The sequence below is a fragment of the Lutra lutra genome, chromosome 3 (assembly GCF_902655055.1).
Source record: "Lutra lutra chromosome 3, mLutLut1.2, whole genome shotgun sequence".
NCBI classification, from domain to species: Eukaryota; Metazoa; Chordata; class Mammalia; order Carnivora; family Mustelidae; genus Lutra; species Lutra lutra.
In genome coordinates, this window is record NC_062280.1 from 126033891 (window position 1) to 126058485 (window position 24595).

Genomic DNA, 24595 nt, shown 5'->3' on the forward strand with positions numbered 1-24595 from the left:
TCCATTGAACTCAGGGGAAAAAAAACCAAGAGGATCTAGGAATGATTAATATACCTCACTAATTCCAGATAGATTACAGAATTACGTATCTTTTAAGTTTTAGAAGAACAGAAAATGGAATTGATTATTTATTAAATCTCGGAATTGGGAAAGACTGTTTAGGTTCAAAAGTAGTATAAGCCAGCAGAGGAAAAGATGTACAAATTTAATTAAAAATGAGAGTTTCCTTATGTAAAATAAAGAAACACCCTCAAAATACCAAACACAGGGGGAATAGTTATAGCGTTAAACTAGTAATTATATAAAGTTAATTATAACTGTATATAAAGATATATAAGGTAATAATTACAGAAAATTGGTAAGAGATTCTCTGACATCCCAATAAATAGATGTGTCAGTCAGCTGTTACTGCAATAACACCACATAACAAATCTCCTTAAAACTCAGCGGCTAATGATACAGTTATTCTCACATAAGTCTGCTAGCCTAAGTCAGACTCTGGTTTGACTGGTTTAGGTTGGACGGGGCTAGGTGCCTCTGCTTCAGGGTGCAAGTTCATGGGGTTTGGCTCCAGGATGCTGTAGGGGTACAGGTCTATTCCAAGTGTCTGTCATCACTCTAAGATCAATGATTTCTCAGGGCTGGTTCTGATGATGATGATAAAAGTGCAAGATTATTAGCCAGTCTGAGCAAGCACAGTTAAAACCTTTTGAAATTGAGTCCTTGTTTTGTTGTTGTTGTTGTTGTTGTTGTTTTTTACATCTTCTGTTTTTATTAACACCAAGCCCCCTTTTAAGTTTTACATTTCATCCTGTAATTTTTTTTAATTTTTATTTTTGGGAGTTTATTTATTTTAGTTTTTTAGTTATCTCTACACCCAACATGGGACTCAAACTCATGATCCTGAGATCAAGAGTTGCATGCTCTCCCAATTGAGCCATAAAGCCTTTTGCTTATGTCATGTCCGCTAACGCTGTGTTGGGCAAAGCAAGTCATATGGCCAAGCACAACATCGTTGGGGTAGGGAATGGTATTCTATCCACAGTGAGAGGGAAAGTAAAATTAATCTAAATGATCACAATGGGAAAAGGCAATGAACTGGTAAACCATGAAATAGGAAACCTACAATTAACAAAATACAAGAAGATGATCAACCTCTTGAGTAACATAAAAAACAGGAATTAAAACTGCATTGAAATAGCACTTTTTATTTATTAACAAGAAAAATATTAAATAAATCCAATTACTCGATAGTAAAAATTCTGCCCAACAAGAGCAACATGAGATCCAGATGATTTTAAAGATGAGTTCAACTAAATTTTCCAGAAACAGATCATTCTATCTGATGTAAATTCTTCCAGAGGATGGGAAGAGTGGAAACAGTCTTAATGTATTCAATGGCGTCAAAACAAGAAAAGAACACTAGAATGAAGGGAAATTACAGTTCTCATTTTTAAGTGTAGATGTAAAAATCCTAAATAAAATATTCTAAACAGAATCTAACAATGTATAAGAAAGATAGCACACCATAATAAATACCCAAATAGCATGGTTTAATAAGAGAGGTTTTTATGTGAGGCTCATCTAGGCTAGTGGGACAGCACTGATGCAACAGGTCACCTAGAGATCTACGGTCCTTCTACTTCGTTGTCAGGTCCTTCCAGAGAGGCGTGTACTTGTCTGAATGATCAAAGCTGGGCCGAGTCCCACATCACTGTTGTGGTCAGTACAACCTGAAGAAAAGCTGAGTCTGGGATAAGCAATGTTTCTTTAAGCAGGAGCTACCTGGAAGCTGCACCATTACTCCGGATTGAACAGACTCGTTGGACAGCTCTGTGCCCAGGAAGAGGAGGAGGCAATGTTTTGGAGGCAATGGGTGACATGCCATGTGAAGAATAACTCTAGCAAAAGGTGTTCGAGATCCATATTCAGAATATTGTAAGAGCTTACTGGAAGACGTTAAAGAACACCTGAGAAAATGGAATGATGTGTTTTTGGAGGGGAGTGCTCAAGATCATGAAGTTGCTTATTCTCTCCAGATCCTCAAGAGACTCATAATGCTTTAGAAATCCACATAGCATTAACAGGATCGCAACCATTCTTCTTTTACTGCTGTTTTAGCCATTCCAAATATAACTGCCTGGGGGGAATTTCTCTTGAGTCTAGGGACAGAAATTACTATTTTTGTCCCATTTGTATCATTTGAGCAGTCTCAGATTGGAGGACAAACAGACTCTCAGGGAAAACACAAGAAGAGAAGGTGCGTAGTTGGAGCAAAACCCAGTCAACCCAGTTGTGCCCTGTCTTTTAGGCTATTACCTGCAGGAGTGTAAAGTCTAATCAGATTTTTAGAAGGAAGTGAGAAGTCTTTGGACTCTTGGATGTTACAGCCAAGTGTGAATCAAAGCAGGTTTCGAGAATGGCGGCCAACTAGGGGATCTATACCGACGGGAGGTGGTGTTGATAAGTGTTTATAAACTGTAGCCAGGATGAATGAACCATGCTAAGGAAGAGAAAGATGGACAGTTAAGGCCAATTGCAGGAGACTGTTAGAAGACTGAGAAGTCTGCCTCTAGTCTCCAGCTCTGTTTCCCAAGCTCTGAGTGAAAGCTTTTCCATTCTTCCCAGAGCCAGGCTGGAATTGCAGAACAGGTGGCGGAGGGATGAGGAGCAGCCGGGAGGTCCAGAGTCTCTTGCGTGACGACCAGGAGTGATGGGAAGCCTGCCCTTAGGCTTTGTGCGGTCCACTGGCCTAGGAGCTGGAGGCCATGTTCAGAATGGAAGGTAGGGCTCCCTGTCCCTGATGGGGCAGGATCTGCACGCGCAGCCTACGCCTAACGCAGGACCAGGCCCCAATGCCTAGCAGACCTTAGATCACCTGGCCTGGGAAGGAGGCAGGGAGGATCCCCCTGATTCTTGATGCAGTGCGTGCTCTTGTTATGAAAACCATCCCTTTGCTTCTTCTATTCATTGGTTACATTAAAAAAAGGTGGCAAAGTATACATAACATAGAATTTGCCATCATAACCATTTTTAAGTGTACAGTTTTATGGCACTAAGTACATTCACCTTGTTATTCGACCATCACTACCATCCACCTCCGGAATTCTTTTCATCTTGCAAAACTGAAACTCTGTCCCCATTAAATAACAACACCTCATTTCCCCACCCCAGCCCCTGGCCGCCACCTTTCTACTCTCTGTCCCTGTGAGTCTGACTATTCCAGGTGCCTCCTGTAAGTGGTATACAGTATTGGTCCTTTTGCGACCTATTTCTTTTACTTATAATATTTTCCAGGTTTTCCCATGCTATGGCATGTATCAGAAACTCCTTCCTTTTTAAAGGCCTGAATACTACTCTATGATATGTATGTACTACATTTTGTTTATTCATTTGTCAATTCAGCCTTGGGATTTTTTTGTTTGTTTGTTTGTTTTTACCTTTTTGCTACTTTGAATCTTGTTGCTATGAACAGGGGTGTACAAATACCTCTTCCAGTCTCTGCTTTCAATTCTTTGGGTATATCCCTGGAAGGAGCATTGCTGAATCATATGGTAAATCATATGGTAATTCTTTTTTTTTTTTTTTTTTGAGGAACTACCATACTATTTTCTAGAGCAGCTGCTGCATTTTACATTCTCACCAACAGTGCCCGAGGTTCCAATTTTCCCACATCCTGGCCCCTGGTTACATTTTATGTGACAGAGTACACCACTGCAACATATCTGCTTCATTTTAAGGAATACCGTCATAGTTGCTTTATTATTTTTTCTTTCCTTCTCTCAAGCATTTATCCTATGTCAATTTCTTCTTATTGAAAATCCAGGACTCAGCATAGTTATGGTTTTGGGGGATGGGTGCAGGGATCAATCAGGCCACCAAGAATAAGCCTTAATATTTATACTCATCATAAATTATATTGCTATTATAGTGCACTTTGCAAAGTATAAAATGTTTTTGTGCTCATAATCTCTTTGATTCTTAGGCTGTAAGGGGATTGTGCATGTGTTGTTATTCCCCTTTTTAGATGGAGAAACGGGCACCCGGAAGCTAAGTGACCTGCTTAGGTTGCATAGTCAACATTGGACTGGATACAACACCTTCAGATTTTTGACACATTCAGTGCTTTTCCCATCACAGTGTGGAAATTCTCTAGATCCCTCCATAGATGCATTCACAGAGATAAGTTGGATTTTCCCCCTTCCAGATATATGGTAGGACTGGCTCAGACATTTAAAACTGCTGTGAAATATAGATTTGATATCTGCTGTGGACCTCCATGGATCCTCTTGGTCTCACCATTTGCTCCAGCTGCTATTGCAGTAACCAACTTCACGAGGCTTAGACCAGCTCTACTTCAATACAACCAGACACTACCTCACCTTGGTTCTGCCCTGGGCATTTCTTGTTTTCCTCCCTGAAGGAACAGCCCACATCATGGCCTGGGTACCTATAGGAACATCACATCTCTCACACATGTGTACTCTGGAAGAGCGGGTGAGTTAAAACCCATGGGACCACCTTTGGCCAAAAGGAAATGGAAGCCAACAAATCAATGGAAGCCAATCAAACCATCCAGTCAATCAATAAAATCCTTCTTCCAGGAGGACATTTCTGAGATACATTCCATAAAAGATTCTTTAGAAAGATTTGGCAAGATCTAATACTATTCACCTTTTGGCCAACTCAGTAATGCATTCATTATTAGTTTCCTCTCCTTTTGTGTTCTACAGTTCTCCTCCATATAACTCATTCTTAGAATCACTTACCCAGTAAACTCTCTGGACACAAGCTTCCCTCCCCGCCTCCCCCAGGCTCTGCTTTCAGGGTATCCATGCAATTCTAGAAATGAGCAGATCCTTAGGATGGGATTTGGGCTGGGTCACTATTTCATCAGAGAGCTATATATATATATGATATATATATATAATAAGGACTCTATTGCTAGTCTAAATTGAGAATGACAATCCTGGCATGCAGTAGCACCAAAACAATTAGGATTCTGTCCTCCAGTCGATAAGCATGGGCGATGTGTTTAGCAGTTTGGAGCAAAAATAACTATGAACATTGTGGCAGAGTGACCGAGGAAACTAAAGGCATAGCCTCAACTGGCCTCTCATGTAAGGTAGACACTGTTGAGAAACAAGTGTGGTCTGGGATCACAGATAGAGATATTTGCATGATTGTCTTTTCAATCTCCAGACTTCCTGGAACCATCTGGATTGGTAGAAGCAGCCCCCTCACTCTTGCTGGAGGACAGAAGTTTCTGCTTACTTGATTGCCAGTAAAAATGTCACCTAGGGCAAAGGCCTCACAGAATTATGCTAGGCTCCTTAAGATCCACTCACACCATCTCTCTGCTGCCCCAGACTGGTTTCCAAAGTCAGCTTTCAGCTCAGCCAGGACAGAAAAATAGCTTACACATACAGACATACACACACACTCCCACACACAAAGATTTATTTTGTAGTTTTTCACAGTGGTACATGTGCTAAATGATTGGTTTATGGGTGGTAGTACGTGATCACTAGCCAGAGCGCATTGGTCCAGGAACCACATGGTAAAAGTAGAATTAGACCCTCTTACCAACACTCCCCATGACCCACTCATCATTTGTGCTTCCTGTGAAACCTTGAACTTTGCAGGATTAGAGGCTCTGATTCACTGCAATGGTGCCACTGTACTTGAAGCTACAACTACTGTCTTGTCACTTTGAGATTCCCATGGCAGTGGACCAGCAGTCAAGGGAAGGAGATGCTGATCATGTTTATCAAGAGGAACTAGAACTGTTGCTGCCCAGTGGGGGCACAAGGGAGTATGCCTGGGATGCAGGAGATTCACTGGGCATCCTTCGGTGCATCCATGCCCAGCAATAACAGCAAGTGGGCAACTTGAGCAGTCATGGCTTCACACAGGCAGAACAAACTAAGGGTCAGGCCCTTTAGGGAGGAAGGTCAGGGTTACCCTACCATCTAAGCAACCTAGCCTTGTCAAAGTCCCAGCAGGGGTAAAGAAAATCTGGAATAGGAATTGGAGGACAAAGATGCTAATTATCAGTGACCTTCTAGGAAATGGGTGCAACAGAAGAGACCATAGATTGTTCCACTAACTGACTTGTATTAAGTCATCATAGAGATTACTACTGACCACCACCATGAAGGGAATTCTGTGATAGACTGAACTTAATGGAAAGCATTTGAGATATGAGTGGTGCCACGAAACATAACTCAGATGCATTCTATAACAACCCAGAAAGATTGAACATAAGTCCTCTGGGGCAGTGACTCACTCTGTAATGAGTCTTTTAAAATTCAATATTTGTGGGTGGCTCAGTTGTTAAGTGTCTGCCTTTGGCTCAGGTCATGATCCCAGGGTCCTGGGATTGAGTACTGCATGGGGCTCCATGCTCAGCGGGAAGCCTGCTTCTCCCTCTCCCACTCCCCCTGCTTGTGTTCCCTCTCTTGCTGTCTCTCTGTCAAAAAAATAAATAAAACCTTTGAAAAAATTCAATACTTGTGTTTATTGTGAAATGATCTCCACAATAAGTCTACCAACATCCATCACCACATAGTTACACAACTTATTTTTCTTGTGATGAGAACTTTTAAGATCTACTCTCTTAACAGCTTTCAAATATGCAATACAGTATTATTGACTATAGTCACCATGCTATGCATTACATGCCCAGGACTAATTTATTTTATGACTGGAAGTTTGTAACTTTTGATCCCTTTCCTCATTTCCCCTGCCCCACCACCATCTACCCCTGGCAACCACAATCTGTTCTATGAGCAATTTTGTTGTTGTTGGTATTGTTGATATTGTCTAATAATGGGCTTTAATGTTGGTTTTCTTCCTTCCTTGGTCTCTTTGTTGCTGTCCCCTGGCATCACTTCCCTGTGCATAAGACTCTCATGTCCTGTGTTTAGGAGAACTTGGCTGTAATAATATAATTTAGTGCACAGTTAAGCTCATAAGAGAGTAAGAGAAATAGACCAAGGACTCAGGGAAAAAGAGAGACCGAAGCCAGAATGGTAAGCACGTACTCAGTGAGAAGCAAGTGAGTAGGCTGTCTGCAAACTAGGGTTTGGACTCCTTTGGAATGGGTAGTGTAGGTTTTTTTTCAGACAGGAGGAGATGCTGGAGCTAAGACCACTTGCATAAAGTGTCCGAGGGCTACCTCATTGTACAAAGACCCACCCAACAATAAAAGAAATCCAGAAGGAAAGCAAATACAATTTATAAATAAAAAATTATCAAATATAGGAGGAAATCACCCACAATCAGTGAGAATGAGCAGAAGTAGCAAATAATATTATTAGACCCCTGAGGACTTCAGGTCTTGGAATAATCAAATGTAAAAAAAATATTGACATATTCTTAACAGGTGTACTAAAAATAAGCAGAGAATTGAAAATATGAGAAAATAATAAAAGATTATAAAATAAACACACACATTTAAAAAAGAACTGACTAGGATTTGAAGAAATGTAAACAGAAACATTAAGAAATGAAAAAGAATCAAAGAGACCACTAAGAAAATTTTAAAGAATGAAACTAATGAACAGACACTACTGATAAGAAATTGGCAAACTGGAGTAGAGGTTTGAGGGAATTGTAAAGAATTGACAAGAGACAGCGGAGAGGAAAAGAAATGGGTAGTAAGAAAAACAGACTAAGAGATGCTAGAATAAGAAAGTATAATATGCATTCAGTTGGAATTCCAGAAGGACAGAAAAGGGAAAATCATATTAGAAGATAGTATTGTGGAGTTTTCCAAAATCAGTAAAAGACAAGAATTCGTACATGCAGGAGATACAGTGAATCACAAACAAGAGGAATAATACAAAAGCAACACCTAGACATAAAGAAGCAACAGAACAACAAAGATGATGGGAAGATGTTAAAAGTAGATGGAGAGAAGATAGGTCATGTTCAAAGGAGTAACATCTGGAGGGATAGCCGGTTTCCCTATAGCAGCAACAGAAGCCCAGAGAGAAGGTAATTGTTAACCTAGAATCCTAGACATGGATAACAACTGTGCAATGATGGAAATGAGATGAAGATGTCTTTAGGAAACCAGACTGCGAAGTGTTTATTGCCAGTAAGCATTCGCAAAGGATTTCTTGGTGATGTGCTCCAGAAAGAAGGAAATTGATCCCAGAAGGAAGACCTGAGATTCGAGAGGGACTGGTAAGCAAACTCTAACTATAAAATAATAATAATATTGTCTAATTTGCATTGTAAAAAATCCTCTGAAATATTGCATGATATCATATGGACAGGGAATAAATGGAGTTTAAGTGCTCAAAAGTCCTTTATTGTTCAGGAGAAGCACAGAGATGTAAAAAAATTAGAATTTCCAGGGGCGCCTGGGTGGCTCAATGGGTTAAAGCCTCTATCTTTGGTTCAGGTCATGATTCGAGCCCCGCATCGGGCTCTCTGCTCAGCGGGGAGCCTGCTTCCCCTCCTCTCTCTCTGACTGCCTCTCTGTCTACTTATGATCTCTGTCTGTCAAATAAATAAATAAAATCTTTTAAAAAATTAGAATTTCCAGTTAGCTATACATGTTATAAGTTTAAGGATAATTACTGGAAGAAGACAAATAGAGTGTATAATTTCTGTAACAGGAAATATAAACCAATGCAAAATTTCCCTCTATCAATCTAAGGAGGCAGAAAAAAAAAAGACGAAAGAAAAAAAAAAAAAAGAAAAGAAAAGCAAGATCAATGCAAAGCACAAATTTTTGGCAGAAATAGTTTCAATTATATAAATAATGATATAATTGCATAATAATTATTTAAATGAGGTATATTTACAAATAAAAAGACAGATGTTGTCAGATTGACTAGAAATAACCAGAAATTGCAAATTTATAGGAAATACACCCAAAACAACACAGAAAGGTTTAAAAGACAGAAAAAGATATATGGCTATTATTAATCCAGAGGAAGCTGCTATAGCAATATTTGCATCAGAAGACTATTTATATCAGAAAAAATATATTTTAAGGTAAAAAGTATTAGGGAGAAAGAAAGCCACTACATACTGTTAAAATCTATGATTTACTAGGGCTGTCTAATGTTTTGAAACTTGTTTGTCCCTAATAACATAGCTTTAGCATATGTAAAGCAGCAGCTGATGGGATTGTAAAGGGAAATGGACAAATTCAACATCATAGCAGGGGATTTTAACACTCCCCTTCAGTGATTGAGAGCTCTTGGAGATTCAGAGCTCTTGGAGACAAAATATTGGAAAAATATAGAAAATATCTGGACCCAAAATTTAAGAGCTTGACCCAGTGAACACACATAGAACCCTGAACCTAAAAATTAGAAACTAGGCATTTTTCTGAAGAACACCAAATATTTATGGAAAGGTTACAAATCAGGTCTACATCGATTCCAAAGAGGCAGTATCAAAGAGAACATGTTTTCTGACCACAATGCAAGTCAGTTAGCAATGAATAAGAAAAAGATATCTAGAAAAACTTCATATATTTGGAAAGTAAAAGGACACTTCTCAATAATTCAGGGTCAAGAAAGTAATGCAAGTGGAAATTAAGAATTTACAACTTGATCTCAGAAGCACCGCATAGAAAAATGTGTGGGGAATTTATTTGAAAAAGGAAAGACTGAAAATATCAAAGAACGAAGCTTTCAGCTTGAGAAGCTAGGAAAAGAGCAAGAGAATAAACTCAGAGAACACAGAGCAGAGGAAGTAGTAATCATCAGAGCAGAAATTAATACAATTTTTAAAATAAAATCCAGTAGAATCAACAAAGTCAAAAGGTGTCTTGAAAAAGACAAAACGGAGGCTGAGCTTGGGCAGAGTGAACTAAGAAAAAAAAGGCACACTGACACAACATTGGAAACAAAATGGATGCAACTACAGAAGCTAGCAAGTACTTAAAATTAATAAGAAAGTTGGTTAATTGACCTTATTATGTCAGTTGTGGAGGATACAGAGATGGTGGCCCCGGATCACCTTCCGTGAGGGGCCTGTTGCATCAGCTGCTGGGGCTGCCATGAGTGCCAGCCTCCTGTTGGCTCCCTCTGTGCCTGCACAGAGCCCTCTGGTCCAAGAGCCCACCTTCTTCAGTGACTTATGCAAGTGGGGACATGAAGGTCCGACCAGGTAGCCTACTCTCGGGACAGTTCTGACCCTGTCATTTATGCAGCAGCGTGCTCTTCAATGTTTAACACTTGGCTTCTTGGGGGTATGTGGGAAACCCAGATTTGTTTGCTGATTTCTGTGCTGTGAATGTCCCCCTCAGTGATTTCAAGCTCCACTAAATGCAAAGTTGGAAAAAGAGCCCACTGTCACAGCCCAGCACGGCCACTCTACAGATGTAAGTAAACTCAGGAGTGGTATACAGGTGGCAAAGTCATGGAAGTGATGAGCATTTATTAACTCTGCTTTTAATATTTTATATATAAAATTGTAAGTTTAGATACTTTTTAATCTTTTTTTAAAAAGTTATTTATTTATTTTAGAGATAGAGCATGAACGGGGGATGGGGGTGGGAGGCAGCAGAGGGAGAGGGACAAGCCAACTTCCCACTGAGCACGGAGCCTGGTGTGGGATCTATCTCATGATCCCAGCCAAAATCAGGAGGTAGACACTTAACTGACTCAGCCACCCAGGTGCTCCTGTAAGTTTATATAATTTCATTTCATTTCTTTTTTCTTTTTTCTTTTTTCCTTTCTTTTCTTTTCTTTCTTTTTTTCTTTTCTTTTCTCTGCTCTTCTCTTCCTTTTCTTTTCTTTCTTTCTTTCTTTTTTTTTTTTTTTTTAAGAGGAGAGGCAGAGAGAGAGAGAGAGGGTGGAGTGGGGAGGGGCAGAAGGAGGTGAGAGAGAATCCCAAGCAGGCTCCAGGCTCAGCACAGAGCCCACTGCGGGGCTGGATCTCAGGTCCCTGATATCATGACCTGAGCTGAAATTAAGTCAGAGGCTTAAACAACTGAGCCATTCAAGCGCCCTATAATTTAATCTCTAATAATGGCTGTGTGTAATAACTGGTTCACAGAATTCCTAGAAATGGACCAGTTCGTGCTCAGGAGCTCCAGAGCTCCCCCAGGGTCTGGCGGAGGCTGTGTTGGGCTTGAGTTATAATCCGATTACTCTCCTTGTCCAATCCTGGTTCCTTTTCCTTCTTATAGGCAGTGACCCCTAATAATGTCCTGTCATATGGCAGACCGGTTACTGTGGTCATGTTCCCCTCCATTCACGTGTTAAAACCTAACCCCCAATGTAATTGTATTTGGAGGTGGAGCCCTTGGGAGGTGGTTAGGTCATGAGGGTAGAACTCCGGACCACATACAGAGTGATGAGCTAGAGCCTGCTTGTACTAGCTTGCAAGCTCAAATGGTTCCATTTTTAGGAATTCTGGGAGACCTTATGAAACAGACTCCAGGGAGCTCCCTTACCCTCCTGTCCTGTGAAGTGACAGCAAAAGGACAACTATCTAGAAAGCAGACCCTCACCAGACATCCAATCTGTTGTCAACTGGGTCTTGAGCTCCCTAGCCTCCAGAACTGTGAGGAAGAAATGCGTGTTGTATATAAGCTATCCAGTGTCTGGTATTTTTGTTATAGTAGCCTGGACAGACTAAGACACCGGTATCTGGCCAAGTGTCATTCATGATTTGCAGACACCACTCTACCCTTTCTTCCTCTGTCTTTTCCCACTGGCATTTTTGTAATTTGGGACTGCACAAGGCAGTTGCCTTTGGTTTAAACTACATGCTCCCCAGTCTGGTAAGGCAGTGGGAAAGTACTCCTGAGACCCGCTACAGCAGACATTTATGACGCCCTGTCCCACATCTCCTTGGCCACCCTGACCCATAGTTCTGATGGCCCCAGTTATGAACTGGGACTCAAGGTGACAGTGTCCCACCTCCAAGATGCTGCCATGAGTCACTCTGTATTTCTGCCTCAAGGCCGCTGCTGACGTCCTGGGTGCCTGGTCATGTGTGGGAGTTAAAGCCCCCAAAAGAGTTCCAATTCACAGAGAACAGGAGCCAGATGGTAGATGCTCAGCCCCATGTCTTTAGAGTGACCGCTCCTGGAGAACTGTGCAAACTTTAGAGATTTCATTAATATTGAACATTGTTGTATATAGCAGTGGCCTTGAAGAGACACCTTCAAATTGACTCCTCATACTTCCCCATCTCAGTGTTTCAGTGTTGACACTCCTGCTTCCTTGGCTCACTTACCAGAACAATCTCCCTGCATCCAAGTCCTTCTATCAGGTTCTTCTTTGGGGGAGGGGCAGAAAAAAACCTATACTAAGATAGCTGCTGATGATATTTTTTCCTCAAAAGAACTGTCTATTCTTCTGATCACAGATTTTTTTGTTTTAAATATTTATTTATTTGAGAGAGAGAGCGCGACATCGTGCACATGTGGTGGGGAAGGGCGGAGGGAGAGGGAGCAGGAGAGAAGCAGACTCTCCACTGAGCAGGGAGCCCCACACAGGGCTTGATCCCAGGACCCAGAGATCATGACCTGAGCTGAAACCAAGAATCAGCCACCCAACTGACTGAGCCACTCAGGCGCCCCTTCACAGTTCTTCAATGTGAGCATAACCAGATGTTAAAACGGGACTTATTTGGAATAAACTGCTGGGAACTGTCCCAGTTTGGGACCTCTGAGGGGACAGATGCCAAGAAGGAGTAGAAGTGCGAACAGATGTTGAGAAAATACCTGTCTAGGGTTGTGCAGGAGGGAGGAAGAGGTTAGCATATAAGTGATGACAGCCTTCAGACTGTCATGCAAGGCTGGAGATGCAGGAGAGAGAGAAGGGGGAAAGATTAGGTGGGAGGAGCTTCAGAGTGTTGTGCTACCCCGAGAGAGCCTTGGCAGGGTGATGGGGATTCTGGAACAGAAGCTGCGCATTAGATCAGTCTTCCATTGGGCAGAAATGGCCTGGTGCTGGTGTTCCCACCGTGCTCAGCCATGCAGGGGGTTGTATGACCTTGGCGTGAGCGCTCTGGTAGAGCAAAAGGTATAATAGCCGAAGGCTGTTAGCTATACTCTGAATATAGGAGCGTCGTGCCTCCATGGCCAACACAGATGGGGGGAGGGGCAGAGGGAGAGGGATAAGCCGACTCCTCACTGAGCAGGGAGTCCCACGTGGGGCTCCATCCCAGGACCTGGAGATCATGAGGAGCTAAAGGCAGATGCTTAATTGACTGAGCCTCGCAGGCACAATCCACATTTTAAATGGAGGCATCGGACCATCCTTGTAGGATTTACTGCGTATAGGTTCTGTTGTTTTTGGTCCAAATATAAGGAAAGGGGACAGTGATCCAGGCGAAAGTTGGCAATGAGAATTACAGGCTGCTGTTGGGGGACGAGGCGGAAGTACTCAGCCACTTGATGCAAAAGAAGGTATGCTCCTGGAGAACTAATTGGAGAACTTAGTGTGTTTCATTTGGGGGTCGGGACCATGCATGAACCCAGAGATGACTGCTTGAATCATACATTAGAATCTTCACAGAGAGAGACTCATCAGAGCTTACCACCAGAGAAAGAGGGGGGTGTACTGCAGGGCAGTGATCCGCACTTCTAGTCTGATGGGCAAAAAAATGCCAGATGTTTTCTGTGGGTCAGCATGGGCATGGTGGAAACTAGCTAGCTAGGTCAGCCTGACGAGCACAGTGACTAGAAGACATAGAAGGTCTGTGTGAGGTGGGCCACCAGAGCAAAAGCTGACCTGGAGGGTTTCCCTATCATGCCGTCCTGGTGGAACCAGCCTTCACAGAGCTGGCTGGAAGGATGTAGAACAAAGAAGATGTTCCCTTCCCAATGCAGGCTTCTCAGCTTGGGTCATGCCCAGCTGGTGGTTGCTGGGAGAGGAAGCAGGAAGGTTTAAGTGAGTGAGACTAAGTTTTGATTTGCGTTGGACTGGACTTTTTAATACCAGCCAGTCTGTTTATTAACACCTAACAGTGACAAGAAAAGCTATGAAAACGGTCCTAGATTATTCCAGAGGGAAAGGGAGATCTGATAGAATGATTTCAAAAGACTGTGGAAAAAAGGTGCGAGTTCATGATTTCCCTTCACCAAGTAGTTCTGCTTAAGAGTTAACTTGTATAAAACACTGCTTAGCATGGTAGTTTGGAAAAAGACCTCCTCTTACCGCCTAAATAGTACGAGGGCCAGCATCACCGTTTCATTTTCATAGTGGTAAATGTTTATTCCACTGCGGTTTATTCCACTCCCTCCCCAGAGGGAGAAGTTCTCTGATCTCGATCTCGATTGCCTTTTCAAACCTTCTAGGTGCACTACTTAGGGAAACGAGGAACATTTCAGGTAGTACTGGAAGGCTCTTTGAAACGTCAGTATGTTTATTCATAAGAGTGGCCAAGTTCTCTTGAACCCCAGGAACAGTGTCAGGCACAGAAAAACCTGATTCTAGAAGGAAACGCCTGTCTTTTCTGCAGCCGTTTCTAAAGATGAACTTCGGGCTTCTTGTGAATCAGGACTCGTACTGCCCTCCAGGTTTTTCCCACTGCTGACCCCAAATTTCTCCAGCTACACAGAATTCGAAGATCCTCCCTCTTCCGTCCTAAGAGAAAACCAGCAGACCTCTTTCTTCGAAGCCCCCTGCGCAGTCCCCCACCCCTCTGTCTTACTCCTTCCGTCCGTGGGGGCCGCCTGGACGCTCTGGGACGGCGTCAGACCCAGGGGCCTGCCTCGAGCTGGAGCGGGACGGCGCACGCACGGAGGCCCGGCGGCCGGCAGAGGGCGCTGCGGCTGCGCTCGGCGGGGCGCCGGGCGGGGAGGAGGTGCCCGGGCCCCGGCGTGTGCGTCTCAGGGCGGCCGGGAGGGGGTGCGCGCTTCTGCCGCCCCGCACCGCCCTCCAGCGCGGGCCCGCTCGCCGCCCGGCGGCTGTCACCGCGGACCGCACCTTGCGAGCGAGGCGCCCGGCTTGAGCGCCGCGCTCCGAGGCTCGGACTTCGCCGCCGCCCGCCCCACCGCTCGTCTTTGTCCGGGCGAGGCGGCCCGAGGAGCGGCAGCCGCGGCAGCCAAGCCGGGGCGCGCCCGGGCGGGCTGTCGGCGGGCCCGGGCCGTGGGCGCCGGTGGCCTCGGAGCGCCGGGAGCGGGGGCGGCGGCCTGGGCGGTGCCTGCGCTAGGTGAGTGCGGGGGCGCGGAGCAGGCGCTGCGGGCGCCGCGGCGGGCGTGGGCGGCCGGGGTGACTGCGCCGACGGGAGCGCCGCAGGTGCGGAGGCGTCCCTGGCTGCGCCGCCTCCGCGGGCTCCTCTTGGCAAGTTTGTTGGGCGTCCCCTCCCTTTTCGGACCTCCGTGGCCGGTCCGGGGAGTCCAGACCTGTCGGTCAATAGAAAACTCGAGCTGGAGGAGGAGGAGGCGGAGGAGGAGGAGGAAGCGTGTGGGAACCGGGTCCCGAATGAGAGTCCCATTTAGGGCAGTGGCGGCTCCTTGGACATCTTTCTTGGCTCTTTTCCACCCAGGTGAGCGAATCCTCTCCCGCGCGGTCCAGCGGGGGTCGTTCTGGGTCGGCCATCCTGTCTTCTGGATCGCGCCGGCAGGCAGGTGCACGGAGTTAGGGAGCGATTGCAGCCGGGCTCAGGGCAAGCGCAGTATTTATTCGGCTTTTCGGTCCTCCTAGCACTTCTTTCCTGTCCACATCACTTGCTTGGGCGGAGGTATTGCGGCTCATGGGGCGCCTTCGCCGCTGCCAGGTTAAACATCCTCTGTTTCAGGAGGGGTGGTAGGTTAGTTGAGTCGAGTCCTTCCCCCCCAGCTCCAGCTTGGGATAATTTGTTCTGTGTCTTCGTCTTAATTTAGTATGAATGTGTTATTTCCTCTGAGCTTTATGATGGTAAAGCAGTGAAGCGGTTTGCTACATCCATTTTTCTTTCTTTCTTTCTTTCTTTCTTTCTTTTTTTTTTTTTTTTTTTCCATTCTGAGCCTGTGCACAGAAGGAATTTCAGGCACACAAGTGATGTTACTACCATTCTATTTTAAATACAAACATGGAAAGAAGTACTCTTGGCAGGGTACCAAAGACGCCTGTACTCTCTGTTATGTAAGTGCTTTAAAAAATATTTGCTCATTGGCAAAGTTATAAAAGTGATTACCAGAGCATCTGAGGAGAAGGGTTGAAGATAAGTCAGAACTGTATTTTGAGACCAAAACTTTGCTTGAAGAGAAGCACGGTCTTAGCTTGAGGTACCCTTTAAGATAATATAGGACCTTTTCGTTGAACTTATTAGACAGAATTGCCAAACATTAAAAAGTAAAATAGATTCTGTAAAGGCTATTAAAAAACTTGGTGAAAATTTTTGACTACTGATTGATAAAGATGAAAAAAAAAATCCCACAGATATCCTTTATGGCTTTCAAACTATTGAATGATTTTCTTTTAGTATCTGATGGAAACTTAGTAATTGTAAGCTCTCAGTTATTAAAGATCCCCCCCTCAATAAAATCTCTACTCGTATTTATGGCTTTTTTTTTTTCAGGGAAGAAGAAGATAAAAGTAGAAAACATCAGAAATTCTGATGTCTAGGCACCCCTCTCTAGTGCCCCCACCTCAGTATTCCTTTCTGTTTTCAACTTCTATATCATGGTTTGGGTTGATGCTGAGGCATATGTAATGTTCGCTCTCTTGGTGATTCTCCTGTGCAGCCGGGGCTGAGACCCATGGGGTAGCACTGTCTCTTTTAATTTGTCACTTTGTAGCCCAGCGTGTGGCTACAGGGGTATAAGGTAAATTAAAAAAAAAAAAAAGTGTTTGAAAATTGGGGGAGAGGAAAATGGTATTGGAAAGAATTATAGCATGTACGCTTTCATGTTGTACCCAAACGCCTTCCTCGATGATTTTTTTAAACCTGCAGAAATCGTTGTTTGTCAGGGACCTATAATTTCATGTAATATACATAAAGAAGTCCTAGGTGGGACATTTCCCTGCGCCAAGGTAAGAATGAAGTTGAGAAGTAGTGTCAAGGTTTTCCTTCTGTGTGCACGAAAAGATAATCAAGTCTTACAAAAAAAAAAAAAAACTAATTAAAAACTTAATGTAGACTAGTAAATGAAGTGCAAAAAGCTTTTTATTGTTTTTAAGGTTGGTAATAGACCTGGCTGCTGACTCAGTGTTTTCTGTCTACCTTATGTAATTCCAAATATTCAGTTCTTATGGATGGTGTATGAAGGCTTATGTAAGAACTACAACTATGCTTTTCCTACTCTGTGAGACTCCCTGTTTTGGCTATTACATAATTGACACAGTACTAGATTGTTAGAGCCCAAATAGGGGAAGGATGCACAACCCCAGCCCATGTACTTTTATAATGAATTGCTACTGCCAAATTAGTGGGAACGGCAGGGATGGAGGTTTGTGAAAGAGAGATAAGAATAGCATCTAGAGGACTGATGTAATAGAATGCTGTTATGCTTAGCGGTTTTCTAGAGATTTTAATGCTGCGGTATAAACCACTGTAGTCTTCTATTTCTCCCAGTAGAGGCGGATTTACCAGAAAGCTAATGAATCTTAAGCTTCATGCAGGCTTCTTTGGAGCCCCTTGGGAAGGCTACGAGCAGTGTGTTCACACGGTCATACCTAATTTTATATTTGCATTTTGGATGCTTTTTAAATAAGAACGACACTTTCCCCGCCCCCCTACCTCCCATCATATAAATGTAATGCTCTGCAAACTCAGAATCTGTTCTGGCTCTCAATTATGTTTGAATGTTAAGTTAACTTATAAAAATGCTTTTTCTCATTTTAACCATCTACAGTCTTATACAAAGACAAAAACCGAAATCTGGCCAATGTTGTAGTTGACCTGAAAAAGAGAGAAGTGCTATAACCCAGGGCTGGGGGCTGGTTACCTGGAGAACCAAACCTTTGCCTCATGATTTTGCACAAATGGGGCTTTTCTGGATCTGGGTGTGAGTTGAAAGAGGAGAAAAGCTGAGACGGGAGTAGGGAAGGGAGGAAGTGGGTTAAAGCCTTTCCACATCTCAGAGGCAGGCTGCCAAGGGGAAAGAGTAAGAAATTACCACAAGAAGCTTCATTAATAAAAAGTTAATAGGAAGAGATAACATCAGCTCCATTAGGAGATCTTTTTGTAAACTCCTCAGGATCCGTCTTTAATATGAATTTTAAATAGGGAGCAAACTCAGGGATGGAGAATATTCTGTGGGAAACAAGTGCATGTCAGGAGAACTCACATGCACTGTTGACTTGCCCCATTAGCAACCTGATTGTGTCCACTGCTGGAATGTTTGAAAGGGGCTTGTTGAGAAGAGGGGAGGATTGTCCCTTTTTCTCTGACATGATTTCTACTTCCTATCTGAATTCAGATGCCTTCAGATCTTATCTTCTTGATCCCTTTTGCACCAACCCTTAAACCCCATCCATCCATTCCTCACTCTCCTGCACAAAGACTCTCTCCTTGACTAAACTTTAGTGAGGCTCCTTCGAGGACCCCTCTTGACCCCAGCGTTGGCCTATAAGAACTGCAGCTTGTAACCCACTCCTCCCACACCCCACCCCATACACATACTAAGACACTTGAAAAACTCTTAACATGGCTTCTAGCAGCCTAAGACATGTTCCTGGGATGACCCATCCCCCCTTGAGTTGCTGTTTGAAAAAACCCAAGGCTGCCAAAAGAACCAGCCAACACTTGATTGTGGGCCCTTGACCCTTTCATTGAGTATTTATTGGAAAAACACAACCATAATCCTTTCTCTGCCCCTTTGAGATGTAGATGTATCTCCTACAAATCAGGAGTGTCTTTCTCAAAGACCTAAAAGCCATTCCTTTGAACTGTAATCATTAGGGAGAATAGGGCCTCTGTCTCCCAGTCTCTATGGGAGCCTAACTTTGACAAGCACCAGTTAGCAGGTGCAGATGGCCTAATTGCCTTGGCACTGACTCCTTGACTACCCCGCTCCTTGACTCTGCTTATATATTCTGCTTGTTCCCCCTTATTCCCCATTCTTCTTCTTCTTCTTCTTTTTTAAAGATTTTATTTATTTGGCAGAGATCACAAGTGGGCAGAGAGGCAGGCAGAGAGAGGGGGGAGGAAACAGGCTCCCCACTGAGCAGAGAGCCCGATGTGGGGCTCGATCCCAGGACTCTGAGATCATGGCCTGAGCAGAAGGCAGAGGCTTAACCCACTGAGCCACCCAGGGGGCCCCCCCGCCCCATTCTTCTTTTAAAACACCCAGTCACCTCTACCTGGATGGAAGGTAAGCTCAGTTCTGTACTGAAGTCTCTTTCCCCCTTTGCAGTATATGCTGAATAAAATCTGCCTTTACTGCCCTTAGTGTCCAGCTTTGTTTTTCTTTTCTTTACTTTTTTTTTTTAAGATTTTATTTATTTGACAGAGAGAGAGAGAGAGAGCGCACAAGGAGGGGGAGCAGCAGGCAGAGGGAGAGGGAGACGCAGACTTCCCACAGAGCAGGGAGCCCAATGTGGGTCTCGATCCCAGGACCCTGGGATCATGACCTGAGCCGAAGGCAGATGACTAACCGACTGAGCCACCCAGGTGCCCCACAGCTTTGTTTTTCTATAATGGCATCCACCATATGGTCTAGAGTGTCTATATGGGTCTGGTGCTATTCTAGGCATTAGGTATTACAGAGCAGTGAACAAAACAGATGAAAACTGTGCCCCTGAGGAATTCACAGTGTAATGGGTAAATTTAAATAAATATTCAGTATATCAGGTAGGGATAGTGCTTTGGAGTAAAGTAAATCATGGAAGGACTATAGGGCAGGGAATTGCTGTGGTTGAGGAGGGTGGTCAGGGAAGGCATCTCTGAGAAGGGATATAGAGTGGAGCCCTGCAGGAGATGGAAGAATGAGCCATATGGCCATATGAGGAGGGGCGTTTTGCTCTTTGGGGAACAGCTTGTGTAAGGCCCTCAGACCAAAACTCCCCTGGCACATGGGAGGAGCAGCAGGGAGGTCTGGTGCTGTGGACAGCTGTGGGGGGCTCTACTGCTGATGGCCAGTGCCTCCCCATAACAGCAGCCCATCTTTATAATTATGTTGTGGTGGTGTCTTGGGCCTACCCTTGGAAACTCATCTTCAGCAGCCCAAGGCTGTGTCAGGAGAGTGCTGGTGTTGCTCTGGGGACTCTGGGTGATGTGGTGGCTTGGCATTGGTTCTAACCGAGGGCCTCTCAGGGACTTGGAATCCAGTCTACACCATTACGTGAACTGGGAGTTGGAGGGAGGTTGTTTGTCTTCATTGATGGTTCCCATTGGCTTATTGCAGGAAAGGGACCAGTAGGAAAGTTGCATTTCTGCCTAGGCTCCCTGCAGTTCCCTAAGAACAAGTAGAACTGTCCTGAATAAGGGTGTTGACAAAGGGAACCACATTACTCTTTCTTGGGGAATGTGGAGATGCTGAGAACCTAGAGCAACTTCTGAGGTGAAACTGAACTGGAGAGAACCCTGTGGCCTAAAGGAAGTTGGGGTTAGGTTTTGAGGAGGGGAAATTGCTCTTTGGCTGATGAGGCTGTTGTATGCCCAGATGACTGCCTGATAGCTAGTAACCAAAACACATTGTGTACACACAGTCATTAAAGCTGTCAGTGGTGTATGTGATTAGGACCAAGCCAGTATTAATGACAGGTTGATATTGATTGATTTTGGGAACTTTGACTCACCCCGAGAAATGAAAAGCCAACATGGTGTATTAGCTTCTCTAAAGACCATAATAGGGAAATAAATTTGTCCAGAAATAGGCTAATATTGATATAGTGATTTTAAATGCTTTACAAAAGCACAGTGGAAAAAATGGAGCATGGAGTCATGGATTACAAGAAATAACAAAACGGCAGAAGCAAATAATGAACACTTAATAGGGAAGTTAAATTTCCACACTTAACCAGACTATTACAGCAGAGTACTAATCTAAAAACCTAATATGAGCACTATCTCTTAAATGCCAGTATAGGGGAAGTAATCTCAAGTCATTCAGAATTAATTATTTTGTATTATGTTGTTTGAAATTACTCACTCAAAATAGCTTGTCAAGTCAGGCAGTCTTTCTCCACAAACAATTGTCTTCTCAGGTTGGAAATGTTGCCACATATTAAGCCAAACATGTTTTTTGTCCCTAATGCTTATATCTCCCTTAGTTATTTTCTGTGGATGCCAATTTGAGAACTGAAATTATATAAAGGAATACTTTGGTTGAAATTGATATTTGTAAGCCTGATGCATTTTTATGTTAGTGTTGCATTAATATTTTATGAAATATGTATGGCAGATACACCAAACATTACTTATAAATTCTACAGACTCCAACAAGTATTTCTTTAAAAAGAATCAACATTGTTTTAGTTTAACTGGTAACTACTAATGAGCTTTATATGGAGTGAGATAATATGCTTCTACTAAAAGATTTAAGAAAATAGTTTAATATAACTACTTTGTCCTCTACTCCTACTTTGCATTGAAATTTTTCTGCTAGATTTTGGGGTTATTATTTTGATGACAGCCCTGGATATTGTAATGGAATATAAAAGTGAATTAAAGCTAATATCTCAGTTTGGAGAATTTTTTTTTAAAAGCAGAGATGTCTGAAAATTGCCTTTCGCTAAGCTTGGGACTAGAGAGAGGCTAGTCAGGCACTTACCTCAGGTGCAAAATTTAAAGAGTTATCAAAAAACTGAGCAATAAAAAGAAATGATATTTTAATGCCATCAAAAAATAAAAATTAGGGGCACCTGGGTGGCTCAGTGGGTTAAGCCTCTGCCTTCAGCTTGGGTTATGATCTCAGGGTCCTGGGATCGAGCCCCGCATCGGGCTCTCTGCTCAGTGGGGAGCCTGTTTCCCTCCCTTTCTCTGCCTGCCTCTCTGCCTACTTGTGATCTCTCTCTCTGTGTCAAATAAATAAATAAAATCTTTTTTAAAAAAATAAAATAAAAATAAAAATTAGTGCAAAAATTCATGATGAGCAAAATGCCAGATTTTTATTTTTATTTTTATTATTATTATTTTTAAAATATTTAATTAATTTATTTATTTGACAGAGATCACAAGTAGGCAGAGAGAGAGGAGGAAGCAGGCTTCCCGCTGAGCAGAGAGCCCAATGTGGGGCTTGATCCCAGAACCCTGGGATCATGACCTGAACCGAAGGCAGAGGCTTAACCCACTGAGCCACCCAGGCGCCCCATAAATGCCAGATTTTTAAAGAGACAGTATCAGTGTTATTGATTTTTCCTTTGATGTCAGTCTCCAGTATGGCATGGTACAGCACTGTTACTGATTATGTATTAATTTAAAATTTTGATATTTTGTTCATTTTGTACTTTTATTTAAAAAAATCTTTATCTTGGAGTCACATCTGGAATGTTAGAGTAAGGACTTTTTGTAAGTCTTCTCCTCCAAAATAGCAGTGAGAACAAAATTTCACTGAGGCAAATACTGTCAAAATAAACTATTTTAGAACTCTGGAATTGAATCAAAGAGTTGCAAAAATTCCAGGAGCATTTATTCAAGAAAATAGACTGACTTTCAGAACAGTGAACTTTGTAACATTTAAACTTACTCCCATTATCTCTTCCCAGCACAGTACCTTTGAAAACTAAAAGCTAGTGGAGGGGACAGCACAGGCTCTCAACTCTTCAGTAGTCCCATTATCAGAATATTGTTATTATAGGACCTGTCTGGTAGCTATTGAAAACCTCCATTTTCAGAGCTTGTTTTTATTTTACTGGACTCAGAACTCATTCCGTGTGAACAGCCTTAGAGCATTTGTTAAAAACCATTAGCAGCCATTGTTTAACATTGCAGGTGCCTGAGGCAACTGTACCAGTTGGGGTTGACAAGAGGTTGACCACAAAAAGGAATAATTGGGATTGGAGATATCCATGGGATTTGAAAAACTTTGACATATCTTTTGGTATCTAGAAGGCCCCTGTATATGTGCAGATTTATACATATGCCCAAGAAAGACTTGAGAAAGCCCTAATCTGTTACCTCTGGCTGACACTGAGGCTCTGTAACAAACAAGAAGAAAAAGCTAAGGCAGAGTTATAAACTGTGTATCAGAGCATAGAAAGCATGTGTGAAAACAAACATAGAACTCCTCAACAAAGGCTGTGAAACATCAGTTCAAAGCATTTAAAGAAATTTCTGTTTTATCATTAGCTGATCACTAAAGCAGACTGAGCAGAGACTTAAGCAGCTCCATGTGATGAGCAGACTTTATAGAATTAGTCCAGGAAATGGACAAACAGCATCATCATTAACAAATCAACAAACACTAATGAAAAACCTTTCATGGAGAATGGAATCTGATTTTCAGAATTGCCATATTATTTAAAATCCAGTGCCATATTATTTAAAAACACATAACACATACAGTGAAACAGGAAAATATAGTCCACATACAGGGAAAAAAGCCAAATGTGTCCTTGAGAGAGCCCAGATATTGGACTTGTTAGACAAACATTTTAAGTTAGTGAATATAAATGTATTCAAAGAGTGAAAGAAATTCATGTCTAAAGAATTAAAGTATGAAAATGATGTCTTACCTAATAGGGAATATTAATAAAAAGAAGAGTTACTAAAAACAAAACAAGTTCTGAGGTTGAAAAGTACAATGACTGGAATGACAAAAAATTACTAGACGGGCTCAACAACAGATTTAAATAGGCAGAACTAAGAATTAGTGAACTTGGAAGTAAATTGATTGAAATTATACAGTTTTGTTTTTGTTTTTTGCATAATGTAAGTCCCGGAAGGAAGAGTGAGAAAAAGACAGAATCCTTGAAGAAACAATGGCCAAAAACTTGCCAAATTTCATTTAAAACATTAATCTGCATACCCAGGAATCTCCATGTATTCCAAGGAGGATAAACACAGTGATCTACACTCAGACAGTCAAACTTGTCAAAAGCTAAAAAAATAAAGTAGTGAGAAAGAAGTGAATCATTGTGTACAAGGGAGTCTCAATAAGATTAATAGCTAGCTTTTCATCTGAAATCACAGAGACCAGAAGGTAATAGGATGACATAGTCAAAGTTCTGAAAGAAGGACCAATCAAGAATTCTATATGCAGCAAAAGTATCCTTCAAAAAAAAAAAATTAAGACATCTCAGAAAAATGAGATAATTTGTCACTAGCAGACTTACCTACAAAAAAATATGAAAGGGGATCTTTTTAGTTGTAACAAAAGAAACTTAGGCAATAACCCAAATTCATAGAAGAAGTATAAAAATGTAAGTAAAGGTAAGTGCATAAGAAAACATAAAAGGTAGTATAAGCCATTGAGAAAATAACTAAAAAATATATAATCAAAAAAACAACAGGGGATTTAAAATGGTATACTAAAATATTTAACTTAAAAGAAGGCAGTAATGGAGCAATAGAGGAACAAAAGGGCATAAGACATATAGAAAATATAATGATATAGCTGATTTAAATTTTTTTATGTTACATGTAAATGGACTAAACCCTCCAATAAAAAGGCCAAGTTTGGCAGAACGAATTAAATAAGCATGATCTAACTACATTTTCTCTACGACAGATCACTTTATATTTAAACACAAATAGTTTGAAAGTAAAAGGATAGAATAAGCTATACCATGCAAACAGT

The 24595-nt window shown here is 42.3% G+C and overlaps 1 protein-coding gene across 2 annotated transcripts in view; it reads left to right on the forward strand.

Annotated features, from left to right (window-relative positions):
* The first annotated feature begins 15084 nt into the window (after positions 1 to 15084).
* MTUS2 (microtubule associated scaffold protein 2) overlaps positions 15085 to 24595 on the forward strand; it is a 589185-nt gene continuing 579674 nt past the window's right edge. Inside the window, exon 1 of one of the 2 annotated variants that reach the window (XM_047723045.1) lies at positions 15085 to 15141. The gene's annotated coding sequence lies outside the window, so the exon portion shown is untranslated. Of the gene's footprint in view, positions 15142 to 15192; positions 15478 to 24595 lie in introns of those variants that run through there. The other variant, XM_047723044.1, reaches the window with a different exon arrangement.